Source organism: Cololabis saira, chromosome 8 (genome assembly GCF_033807715.1).
Source record: "Cololabis saira isolate AMF1-May2022 chromosome 8, fColSai1.1, whole genome shotgun sequence".
NCBI classification, from domain to species: Eukaryota; Metazoa; Chordata; class Actinopteri; order Beloniformes; family Belonidae; genus Cololabis; species Cololabis saira.
Window position 1 is genome coordinate 18,367,919 of NC_084594.1, and position 12,361 is coordinate 18,380,279.

Sequence of the window (12,361 nt, forward strand, 5' to 3'; positions counted from 1 at the left end):
GGGGTCTGTATCGCCTTCACTGGCACTATGTAACTTTAAGGTGCATGGTAGGAACACTTCCACACTACGGGCAAAGCACTACCGCTTTTGTCCAAAGGAGCCGCCAAACTCAACAAAAGCTGAAAGTTATCTTGTGCTGCTTTAAGTCTTTACATATTTGGTTTTCTCTGTTGATGCTAGCGCCAATTTTTGTTGACTAAATCAGCCGAATAGAGCCCGGATAGCTCAGTCGGTAGAGCATCAGACTTTTAATCTGAGGGTCCAGGGTTCAAGTCCCTGTTCGGGCGTCAGTTTTATAGTGGCTATAGAGGTGGGCTACAGTCTGGAGGCATGGAGGAGCACGGATTGCAAGCAAGGAAGTTGATGTACGGAACAAGACCCCAAAAACCTTACTGTGCATTCACACCAGAAGCATCCAAAACCTGTGGTCGCTCAGCACTCCTGCATCGCGCCGCATGCAGAAGGCTTTCAAGTTGCGCTGCAGAACTGGAGGGGAAAAAGCATATAAAACCTACATATATCTATATATACAGCGTGCACATCTTCGGTTTCCTCTTCCACCATGGATCGCACTTTGGGAAGCCTTCTTCATATTTCAGTAGTGCATTAACTGAGGAAGCGCGGGGCCCGGCTCCGTCGGTCCATCTGGGTCAACAAGGTGCTGCAACCCTGCAACTCCGTGGGGAATTTCCTCATCTGATATCGGAGCTCCGTTTTGAGGATGCTTGGTACCTGGTGTGTCAGTGGTGTTCACTGGAGACAGACTACAGCGCTTACCGGGAGCAACAGCTCGACGATAGTTGCTGTTGATCCGAGGACCAAGGAGACATTAATCTGACTCTTGTCTTGTCTATGCGGAAATAACGCGGAAATATGAAAAAGCCTTCCACAGTGCGATCCGTGGTGAAAGAGGAAACACAAGACGCTGCATATATGTAGGTTTTATATGCTTTTTCCCTCCAGTTCTGCAGCGCACATAGATAGATAGATAGATAGATAGATAGATAGATAGATAGATAGATAGATAGATAGATAGATAGATAGATAGATAGATAGATAGATAGATAGATAGATAGATAGATAGATAGATAGATAGATAGATAGATAGATAGATAGATAGATAGATAGATAGATAGATAGATAGATAGATAGATAGATAGATAGATAGATAGATAGGAAAAGTAAAAACTACAGTTTTGCATTTCTGTCTGTTATTAACGTTTGAATGCCGGATTTACTGCAAAAGATGATTGTACCATGTTACCACACGGAGGCAGCAATGCTCAATGTTTGAGAAATACTACCACTGTTATCAGAGCTGCCCTTTGTACAACCTCTACACGCATTTAAAGCAGCACAATGTACATCAACTTCCAACAGGTTTAATGACACCTCTGTCTTGGTCTGAGGGCTCTGTATTGCCTTCACTGGCACTATGTAACTTTGAGGTGCATGGTAGGAACACTTCCACACTACTGGCAAAGCACTAGCGCTTTTGTCCAAAGGAGCCGCCAAACTCAACAAAAGCTGAAAGTTATCTCGTGCTACTTTAAGTCTTTACATATTTGGTTTACTCTGTTGATGCTAGCGACAATTTTTGTCGACTAAATCAGCCGAACAGAGCCCGGATAGCTCAGTCGGTAGAGCATCAGACTTTTAATCTGAGGGTCCAGGGTTCAAGTCCCTGTTCGGGCGTCAGTTTTATAGTGGCTATAGAGGTGGGCTACAGTCTGGAGGCATGGAGGAGCACGGATTGCAAGCAAGGAAGTTGATGTACGGAACAAGACCCCAAAAACCTTACTGTGCATTCACACCAGAAGCATCCAAAACCTGTGGTCGCTCAGCACTCCTGCATCGCGCCGCATGCAGAAGGCTTTCAAGTTGCGCTGCAGAACTGGAGGGGAAAAAGCATATAAAACCTACATATATCTATATATACAGCGTGCACATCTTCGGTTTCCTCTTCCACCATGGATCGCACTTTGGGAAGCCTTCTTCATATTTCAGTAGTGCATTAGCTGAGGAAGCGCCGGGCCCGGCTCCGTCGGTCCATCTGGGTCAACAAGGTGCTGCAACCCTGCAACTCCGTGGGGAATTTCATCATCTGATATCGGAGCTCCGTTTTGAGGATGCTTGGTACCTGGTGTGTCAGTGGTGTTCACTGGAGACAGACTGCAGCGCTTACCGGGAGCAACAGCTCGACGATAGTTGCTGTTGATCCGAGGACCAAGGAGACATTAATCTGACTCTTGTCTTGTCTATGCGGAAATAACGCGGAAATATGAAAAAGGCTTCCACAGTGCGATCCGTGGTGAAAGAGGAAACACAAGACGCTGCATATATGTAGGTTTTATATGCTTTTTCCCTCCAGTTCTGCAGCGCACATAGATAGATAGATAGATAGATAGATAGATAGATAGATAGATAGATAGATAGATAGATAGATAGATAGATAGATAGATAGATAGATAGATAGATAGATAGATAGATAGATAGATAGATAGATAGATAGATAGATAGATAGATAGATAGATAGATAGATAGATAGATAGGAAAAGTAAAAACTACAGTTTTGCATTTCTGTCTGTTATTAACGTTTGAATGCCGGATTTACTGCAAAAGATGATTGTACCATGTTACCACACGGAGGCAGCAATGCTCAATGTTTGAGAAATACTACCACTGTTATCAGAGCTGCCCTTTGTACAACCTCTACACGCATTTAAAGCAGCACAATGTACATCAACTTCCAACAGGTTTAATGACACCTCTGTCTTGGTCTGAGGGCTCTGTATTGCCTTCACTGGCACTATGTAACTTTGAGGTGCATGGTAGGAACACTTCCACACTACTGGCAAAGCACTAGCGCTTTTGTCCAAAGGAGCCGCCAAACTCAACAAAAGCTGAAAGTTATCTCGTGCTACTTTAAGTCTTTACATATTTGGTTTTCTCTGTTGATGCTAGCGCCAATTTTTGTTGACTAAATCAGCCGAATAGAGCCCGGATAGCTCAGTCGGTAGAGCATCAGACTTTTAATCTGAGGGTCCAGGGTTCAAGTCCCTGTTCGGGCGTCAGTTTTATAGTGGCTATAGAGGTGGGCTACAGTCTGGAGGCATGGAGGAGCACGGATTGCAAGCAAGGAAGTTGATGTACGGAACAAGACCCCAAAAACCTTACTGTGCATTCACACCAGAAGCATCCAAAACCTGTGGTCGCTCAGCACTCCTGCATCGCGCCGCATGCAGAAGGCTTTCAAGTTGCGCTGCAGAACTGGAGGGGAAAAAGCATATAAAACCTACATATATCTATATATACAGCGTGCACATCTTCGGTTTCCTCTTCCACCATGGATCGCACTTTGGGAAGCCTTCTTCATATTTCAGTAGTGCATTAACTGAGGAAGCGCGGGGCCCGGCTCCGTCGGTCCATCTGGGTCAACAAGGTGCTGCAACCCTGCAACTCCGTGGGGAATTTCCTCATCTGATATCGGAGCTCCGTTTTGAGGATGCTTGGTACCTGGTGTGTCAGTGGTGTTCACTGGAGACAGACTACAGCGCTTACCGGGAGCAACAGCTCGACGATAGTTGCTGTTGATCCGAGGACCAAGGAGACATTAATCTGACTCTTGTCTTGTCTATGCGGAAATAACGCGGAAATATGAAAAAGCCTTCCACAGTGCGTTCCGTGGTGAAAGAGGAAACACAAGACGCTGCATATATGTAGGTTTTATATGCTTTTTCCCTCCAGTTCTGCAGCGCACATAGATAGATAGATAGATAGATAGATAGATAGATAGATAGATAGATAGATAGATAGATAGATAGATAGATAGATAGATAGATAGATAGATAGATAGATAGATAGATAGATAGATAGATAGATAGATAGATAGATAGATAGATAGATAGATAGATAGATAGATAGATAGATAGATAGATAGATAGATAGATAGATAGATAGATAGATAGATAGATAGGAAAAGTAAAAACTACAGTTTTGCATTTCTGTCTGTTATTAACGTTTGAATGCCGGATTTACTGCAAAAGATGATTGTACCATGTTACCACACGGAGGCAGCAATGCTCAATGTTTGAGAAATACTACCACTGTTATCAGAGCTGCCCTTTGTACAACCTCTACACGCATTTAAAGCAGCACAATGTACATCAACTTCCAACAGGTTTAATGACACCTCTGTCTTGGTCTGAGGGCTCTGTATTGCCTTCACTGGCACTATGTAACTTTGAGGTGCATGGTAGGAACACTTCCACACTACTGGCAAAGCACTAGCGCTTTTGTCCAAAGGAGCCGCCAAACTCAACAAAAGCTGAAAGTTATCTCGTGCTACTTTAAGTCTTTACATATTTGGTTTACTCTGTTGATGCTAGCGACAATTTTTGTCGACTAAATCAGCCGAACAGAGCCCGGATAGCTCAGTCGGTAGAGCATCAGACTTTTAATCTGAGGGTCCAGGGTTCAAGTCCCTGTTCGGGCGTCAGTTTTATAGTGGCTATAGAGGTGGGCTACAGTCTGGAGGCATGGAGGAGCACGGATTGCAAGCAAGGAAGTTGATGTACGGAACAAGACCCCAAAAACCTTACTGTGCATTCACACCAGAAGCATCCAAAACCTGTGGTCGCTCAGCACTCCTGCATCGCGCCGCATGCAGAAGGCTTTCAAGTTGCGCTGCAGAACTGGAGGGGAAAAAGCATATAAAACCTACATATATCTATATATACAGCGTGCACATCTTCGGTTTCCTCTTCCACCATGGATCGCACTTTGGGAAGCCTTCTTCATATTTCAGTAGTGCATTAGCTGAGGAAGCGCCGGGCCCGGCTCCGTCGGTCCATCTGGGTCAACAAGGTGCTGCAACCCTGCAACTCCGTGGGGAATTTCATCATCTGATATCGGAGCTCCGTTTTGAGGATGCTTGGTACCTGGTGTGTCAGTGGTGTTCACTGGAGACAGACTGCAGCGCTTACCGGGAGCAACAGCTCGACGATAGTTGCTGTTGATCCGAGGACCAAGGAGACATTAATCTGACTCTTGTCTTGTCTATGCGGAAATAACGCGGAAATATGAAAAAGCCTTCCACAGTGCGATCCGTGGTGAAAGAGGAAACACAAGACGCTGCATATATGTAGGTTTTATATGCTTTTTCCCTCCAGTTCTGCAGCGCACATAGATAGATAGATAGATAGATAGATAGATAGATAGATAGATAGATAGATAGATAGATAGATAGATAGATAGATAGATAGATAGATAGATAGATAGATAGATAGATAGATAGATAGATAGATAGATAGATAGATAGATAGATAGATAGATAGATAGGAAAAGTAAAAACTACAGTTTTGCAGTTCTGTCTGTTATTAACGTTTGAATGCCGGATTTACTGCAAAAGATGATTGTACCATGTTACCACACGGAGGCAGCAATGCTCAATGTTTGAGAAATACTACCACTGTTATCAGAGCTGCCCTTTGTACAACCTCTACACGCATTTAAAGCAGCACAATGTACATCAACTTCCAACAGGTTTAATGACACCTCTGTCATGGTCTGAGGGGTCTGTATCGCCTTCACTGGCACTATGTAACTTTAAGGTGCATGGTAGGAACACTTTCACACTACTGGCAAAGCACTACCGCTTTTGTCCAAAGGAGCCGCCAAACTCAACAAAAGCTGAAAGTTATCTCGTGCTGCTTTAAGTCTTTACATATTTGGTTTACCCTGGTGATCAAAGCGACAATTTTTGTTGACTAAATCACCCAAATAGAGCCCGGATAGCTCAGTCGGTAGAGCATCAGACTTTTAATCTGAGGGTCCAGGGTTCAAGTCCCTGTTCGGGCGTCAGTTTTATAGTGGCTATAGAGGTGGGCTACAGTCTGGAGGCATGGAGGAGCACGGATTGCAAGCAAGGAAGTTGATGTACGGAACAAGACCCCAAAAACCTTACTGTGCATTCACACCAGAAGCATCCAAAACCTGTGGTCGCTCAGCACTCCTGCATCGCGCCGCATGCAGAAGGCTTTCAAGTTGCGCTGCAGAACTGGAGGGGAAAAAGCATATAAAACCTACATATATCTATATATACAGCGTGCACATCTTCGGTTTCCTCTTCCACCATGGATCGCACTTTGGGAAGCCTTCTTCATATTTCAGTAGTGCATTAACTGAGGAAGCGCGGGGCCCGGCTCCGTCGGTCCATCTGGGTCAACAAGGTGCTGCAACCCTGCAACTCCGTGGGGAACTTCATCATCTGATATCGGAGCTCCGTTTTGAGGATGCTTGGTACCTGGTGTGTCAGTGGTGTTCACTGGAGACAGACTGCAGCGCTTACCGGGAGCAACAGCTCGACGATAGTTGCTGTTGATCCGAGGACCAAGGAGACATTAATCTGACTCTTGTCTTGTCTATGCGGAAATAACGCGGAAATATGAAAAAGGCTTCCACAGTGCGATCCGTGGTGAAAGAGGAAACACAAGACGCTGCATATATGTAGGTTTTATATGCTTTTTCCCTCCAGTTCTGCAGCGCACATAGATAGATAGATAGATAGATAGATAGATAGATAGATAGATAGATAGATAGATAGATAGATAGATAGATAGATAGATAGATAGATAGATAGATAGATAGATAGATAGATAGATAGATAGATAGATAGATAGATAGATAGATAGATAGATAGATAGATAGATAGATAGATAGATAGATAGATAGATAGATAGGAAAAGTAAAAACTACAGTTTTGCATTTCTGTCTGTTATTAACGTTTGAATGCCGGATTTACTGCAAAAGATGATTGTACCATGTTACCACACGGAGGCAGCAATGCTCAATGTTTGAGAAATACTACCACTGTTATCAGAGCTGCCCTTTGTACAACCTCTACACGCATTTAAAGCAGCACAATGTACATCAACTTCCAACAGGTTTAATGACACCTCTGTCTTGGTCTGAGGGCTCTGTATTGCCTTCACTGGCACTATGTAACTTTGAGGTGCATGGTAGGAACACTTCCACACTACTGGCAAAGCACTAGCGCTTTTGTCCAAAGGAGCCGCCAAACTCAACAAAAGCTGAAAGTTATCTCGTGCTACTTTAAGTCTTTACATATTTGGTTTACTCTGTTGATGCTAGCGACAATTTTTGTCGACTAAATCAGCCGAACAGAGCCCGGATAGCTCAGTCGGTAGAGCATCAGACTTTTAATCTGAGGGTCCAGGGTTCAAGTCCCTGTTCGGGCGTCAGTTTTATAGTGGCTATAGAGGTGGGCTACAGTCTGGAGGCATGGAGGAGCACGGATTGCAAGCAAGGAAGTTGATGTACGGAACAAGACCCCAAAAACCTTACTGTGCATTCACACCAGAAGCATCCAAAACCTGTGGTCGCTCAGCACTCCTGCATCGCGCCGCATGCAGAAGGCTTTCAAGTTGCGCTGCAGAACTGGAGGGGAAAAAGCATATAAAACCTACATATATCTATATATACAGCGTGCACATCTTCGGTTTCCTCTTCCACCATGGATCGCACTTTGGGAAGCCTTCTTCATATTTCAGTAGTGCATTAGCTGAGGAAGCGCCGGGCCCGGCTCCGTCGGTCCATCTGGGTCAACAAGGTGCTGCAACCCTGCAACTCCGTGGGGAATTTCATCATCTGATATCGGAGCTCCGATGCTTGGTACCTGGTGTGTCAGTGGTGTTCACTGGAGACAGACTACAGCGCTTACCGGGAGCAACAGCTCGACGATAGTTGCTGTTGATCCGAGGACCAAGGAGACATTAATCTGACTCTTGTCTTGTCTATGCGGAAATAACGCGGAAATATGAAAAAGGCTTCCACAGTGCGATCCGTGGTGAAAGAGGAAACACAAGACGCTGCATATATGTAGGTTTTATATGTTTTTTCCCTCCAGTTCTGCAGCGCACATAGATAGATAGATAGATAGATAGATAGATAGATAGATAGATAGATAGATAGATAGATAGATAGATAGATAGATAGATAGATAGATAGATAGATAGATAGATAGATAGATAGATAGATAGATAGATAGATAGATAGATAGATAGATAGATAGATAGATAGATAGATAGATAGATAGATAGATAGATAGATAGATAGATAGATAGATAGATAGATAGATAGATAGGAAAAGTAAAAACTACAGTTTTGCAGTTCTGTCTGTTATTAACGTTTGAATGCCGGATTTACTGCAAAAGATGATTGTACCATGTTACCACACGGAGGCAGCAATGCTCAATGTTTGAGAAATACTACCACTGTTATCAGAGCTGCCCTTTGTACAACCTCTACACGCATTTAAAGCAGCACAATGTACATCAACTTCCAACAGGTTTACTGACACCTCTGTCATGGTCTGAGGGGTCTGTATCGCCTTCACTGGCACTATGTAACTTTAAGGTGCATGGTAGGAACACTTCCACACTACTGGCAAAGCACTACCGCTTTTGTCCAAAGGAGCCGCCAAACTCAACAAAAGCTGAAAGTTATCTTGTGCTGCTTTAAGTCTTTACATATTTGGTTTTCTCTGTTGATGCTAGCGCCAATTTTTGTTGACTAAATCAGCCGAATAGAGCCCGGATAGCTCAGTCGGTAGAGCATCAGACTTTTAATCTGAGGGTCCAGGGTTCAAGTCCCTGTTCGGGCGTCAGTTTTATAGTGGCTATAGAGGTGGGCTACAGTCTGGAGGCATGGAGGAGCACGGATTGCAAGCAAGGAAGTTGATGTACGGAACAAGACCCCAAAAACCTTACTGTGCATTCACACCAGAAGCATCCAAAACCTGTGGTCGCTCAGCACTCCTGCATCGCGCCGCATGCAGAAGGCTTTCAAGTTGCGCTGCAGAACTGGAGGGGAAAAAGCATATAAAACCTACATATATCTATATATACAGCGTGCACATCTTCGGTTTCCTCTTCCACCATGGATCGCACTTTGGGAAGCCTTCTTCATATTTCAGTAGTGCATTAACTGAGGAAGCGCGGGGCCCGGCTCCGTCGGTCCATCTGGGTCAACAAGGTGCTGCAACCCTGCAACTCCGTGGGGAATTTCCTCATCTGATATCGGAGCTCCGTTTTGAGGATGCTTGGTACCTGGTGTGTCAGTGGTGTTCACTGGAGACAGACTACAGCGCTTACCGGGAGCAACAGCTCGACGATAGTTGCTGTTGATCCGAGGACCAAGGAGACATTAATCTGACTCTTGTCTTGTCTATGCGGAAATAACGCGGAAATATGAAAAAGCCTTCCACAGTGCGATCCGTGGTGAAAGAGGAAACACAAGACGCTGCATATATGTAGGTTTTATATGCTTTTTCCCTCCAGTTCTGCAGCGCACATAGATAGATAGATAGATAGATAGATAGATAGATAGATAGATAGATAGATAGATAGATAGATAGATAGATAGATAGATAGATAGATAGATAGATAGATAGATAGATAGATAGATAGATAGATAGATAGATAGATAGATAGATAGATAGATAGATAGATAGATAGATAGGAAAAGTAAAAACTACAGTTTTGCATTTCTGTCTGTTATTAACGTTTGAATGCCGGATTTACTGCAAAAGATGATTGTACCATGTTACCACACGGAGGCAGCAATGCTCAATGTTTGAGAAATACTACCACTGTTATCAGAGCTGCCCTTTGTACAACCTCTACACGCATTTAAAGCAGCACAATGTACATCAACTTCCAACAGGTTTAATGACACCTCTGTCTTGGTCTGAGGGCTCTGTATTGCCTTCACTGGCACTATGTAACTTTGAGGTGCATGGTAGGAACACTTCCACACTACTGGCAAAGCACTAGCGCTTTTGTCCAAAGGAGCCGCCAAACTCAACAAAAGCTGAAAGTTATCTCGTGCTACTTTAAGTCTTTACATATTTGGTTTACTCTGTTGATGCTAGCGACAATTTTTGTCGACTAAATCAGCCGAACAGAGCCCGGATAGCTCAGTCGGTAGAGCATCAGACTTTTAATCTGAGGGTCCAGGGTTCAAGTCCCTGTTCGGGCGTCAGTTTTATAGTGGCTATAGAGGTGGGCTACAGTCTGGAGGCATGGAGGAGCACGGATTGCAAGCAAGGAAGTTGATGTACGGAACAAGACCCCAAAAACCTTACTGTGCATTCACACCAGAAGCATCCAAAACCTGTGGTCGCTCAGCACTCCTGCATCGCGCCGCATGCAGAAGGCTTTCAAGTTGCGCTGCAGAACTGGAGGGGAAAAAGCATATAAAACCTACATATATCTATATATACAGCGTGCACATCTTCGGTTTCCTCTTCCACCATGGATCGCACTTTGGGAAGCCTTCTTCATATTTCAGTAGTGCATTAGCTGAGGAAGCGCCGGGCCCGGCTCCGTCGGTCCATCTGGGTCAACAAGGTGCTGCAACCCTGCAACTCCGTGGGGAATTTCATCATCTGATATCGGAGCTCCGTTTTGAGGATGCTTGGTACCTGGTGTGTCAGTGGTGTTCACTGGAGACAGACTGCAGCGCTTACCGGGAGCAACAGCTCGACGATAGTTGCTGTTGATCCGAGGACCAAGGAGACATTAATCTGACTCTTGTCTTGTCTATGCGGAAATAACGCGGAAATATGAAAAAGGCTTCCACAGTGCGATCCGTGGTGAAAGAGGAAACACAAGACGCTGCATATATGTAGGTTTTATATGCTTTTTCCCTCCAGTTCTGCAGCGCACATAGATAGATAGATAGATAGATAGATAGATAGATAGATAGATAGATAGATAGATAGATAGATAGATAGATAGATAGATAGATAGATAGATAGATAGATAGATAGATAGATAGATAGATAGATAGATAGATAGATAGATAGATAGATAGATAGATAGATAGATAGATAGATAGATAGATAGATAGATAGATAGATAGATAGGAAAAGTAAAAACTACAGTTTTGCATTTCTGTCTGTTATTAACGTTTGAATGCCGGATTTACTGCAAAAGATGATTGTACCATGTTACCACACGGAGGCAGCAATGCTCAATGTTTGAGAAATACTACCACTGTTATCAGAGCTGCCCTTTGTACAACCTCTACACGCATTTAAAGCAGCACAATGTACATCAACTTCCAACAGGTTTAATGACACCTCTGTCTTGGTCTGAGGGCTCTGTATTGCCTTCACTGGCACTATGTAACTTTGAGGTGCATGGTAGGAACACTTCCACACTACTGGCAAAGCACTAGCGCTTTTGTCCAAAGGAGCCGCCAAACTCAACAAAAGCTGAAAGTTATCTCGTGCTACTTTAAGTCTTTACATATTTGGTTTACTCTGTTGATGCTAGCGACAATTTTTGTCGACTAAATCAGCCGAACAGAGCCCGGATAGCTCAGTCGGTAGAGCATCAGACTTTTAATCTGAGGGTCCAGGGTTCAAGTCCCTGTTCGGGCGTCAGTTTTATAGTGGCTATAGAGGTGGGCTACAGTCTGGAGGCATGGAGGAGCACGGATTGCAAGCAAGGAAGTTGATGTACGGAACAAGACCCCAAAAACCTTACTGTGCATTCACACCAGAAGCATCCAAAACCTGTGGTCGCTCAGCACTCCTGCATCGCGCCGCATGCAGAAGGCTTTCAAGTTGCGCTGCAGAACTGGAGGGGAAAAAGCATATAAAACCTACATATATCTATATATACAGCGTGCACATCTTCGGTTTCCTCTTCCACCATGGATCGCACTTTGGGAAGCCTTCTTCATATTTCAGTAGTGCATTAGCTGAGGAAGCGCCGGGCCCGGCTCCGTCGGTCCATCTGGGTCAACAAGGTGCTGCAACCCTGCAACTCCGTGGGGAATTTCATCATCTGATATCGGAGCTCCGTTTTGAGGATGCTTGGTACCTGGTGTGTCAGTGGTGTTCACTGGAGACAGACTGCAGCGCTTACCGGGAGCAACAGCTCGACGATAGTTGCTGTTGATCCGAGGACCAAGGAGACATTAATCTGACTCTTGTCTTGTCTATGCGGAAATAACGCGGAAATATGAAAAAGCCTTCCACAGTGCGATCCGTGGTGAAAGAGGAAACACAAGACGCTGCATATATGTAGGTTTTATATGCTTTTTCCCTCCAGTTCTGCAGCGCACATAGATAGATAGATAGATAGATAGATAGATAGATAGATAGATAGATAGATAGATAGATAGATAGATAGATAGATAGATAGATAGATAGATAGATAGATAGATAGATAGATAGATAGATAGATAGATAGATAGATAGATAGATAGATAGATAGGAAAAGTAAAAACTACAGTTTTGCAGTTCTGTCTGTTATTAACGTTTGAATGC

At 44.1% G+C, this 12,361-nt stretch overlaps 9 non-coding genes across 9 annotated transcripts; all 9 read left to right on the forward strand.

The window, feature by feature from the left end:
- The first annotated feature begins 214 nt into the window (after nt 1-214).
- trnak-uuu (transfer RNA lysine (anticodon UUU)) lies at nt 215-287 on the forward strand. The gene has a single exon. It is a non-coding gene; the product is annotated as a tRNA-Lys (tRNA).
- A 1,335-nt stretch (nt 288-1,622) lies between these two features.
- Nucleotides 1,623-1,695, forward strand: trnak-uuu (transfer RNA lysine (anticodon UUU)). The gene has a single exon. It is a non-coding gene; the product is annotated as a tRNA-Lys (tRNA).
- Nucleotides 1,696-2,998: 1,303 nt separating this feature from the next.
- On the forward strand, nt 2,999-3,071 carry trnak-uuu (transfer RNA lysine (anticodon UUU)). The gene has a single exon. It is a non-coding gene; the product is annotated as a tRNA-Lys (tRNA).
- A 1,351-nt stretch (nt 3,072-4,422) lies between these two features.
- On the forward strand, nt 4,423-4,495 carry trnak-uuu (transfer RNA lysine (anticodon UUU)). Its single transcript has one exon. It is a non-coding gene; the product is annotated as a tRNA-Lys (tRNA).
- A 1,291-nt stretch (nt 4,496-5,786) lies between these two features.
- Nucleotides 5,787-5,859, forward strand: trnak-uuu (transfer RNA lysine (anticodon UUU)). Its single transcript has one exon. It is a non-coding gene; the product is annotated as a tRNA-Lys (tRNA).
- A 1,327-nt stretch (nt 5,860-7,186) lies between these two features.
- trnak-uuu (transfer RNA lysine (anticodon UUU)) lies at nt 7,187-7,259 on the forward strand. The gene has a single exon. It is a non-coding gene; the product is annotated as a tRNA-Lys (tRNA).
- Nucleotides 7,260-8,610: 1,351 nt separating this feature from the next.
- On the forward strand, nt 8,611-8,683 carry trnak-uuu (transfer RNA lysine (anticodon UUU)). The gene has a single exon. It is a non-coding gene; the product is annotated as a tRNA-Lys (tRNA).
- Nucleotides 8,684-9,986: 1,303 nt separating this feature from the next.
- trnak-uuu (transfer RNA lysine (anticodon UUU)) lies at nt 9,987-10,059 on the forward strand. The gene has a single exon. It is a non-coding gene; the product is annotated as a tRNA-Lys (tRNA).
- A 1,335-nt stretch (nt 10,060-11,394) lies between these two features.
- Nucleotides 11,395-11,467, forward strand: trnak-uuu (transfer RNA lysine (anticodon UUU)). Its single transcript has one exon. It is a non-coding gene; the product is annotated as a tRNA-Lys (tRNA).
- Nucleotides 11,468-12,361: the final 894 nt, after the last annotated feature.